Below are 237 nucleotides of genomic sequence, written 5' to 3'. Positions count from 1 at the left end.
TTAGAGAGAAACATATTTTTCTATCACACTTTTTTATCACATATACCTTGTTTTTATTTACTTTTTCGTCTTCGTCCCCTGCAAAATATGATTACTCAAGAACCATCTCAGGCTCGCCTTTGAAAACTTATATAGCCAATTAAGAGCGTTTTGTCTTGGACCATAAGCCAAATTTTAATATTCTTTTTCTTCTTTATTTGCGACAGTTTGCGAGATTGACGTGAAAGGCCAATTTTC

Source organism: Penaeus monodon, chromosome 21, assembly GCF_015228065.2.
Source record: "Penaeus monodon isolate SGIC_2016 chromosome 21, NSTDA_Pmon_1, whole genome shotgun sequence".
In the NCBI taxonomy this organism is placed as follows: Eukaryota; Metazoa; Arthropoda; class Malacostraca; order Decapoda; family Penaeidae; genus Penaeus; species Penaeus monodon.
This window is presented reverse-complemented; position numbering follows the sequence as displayed.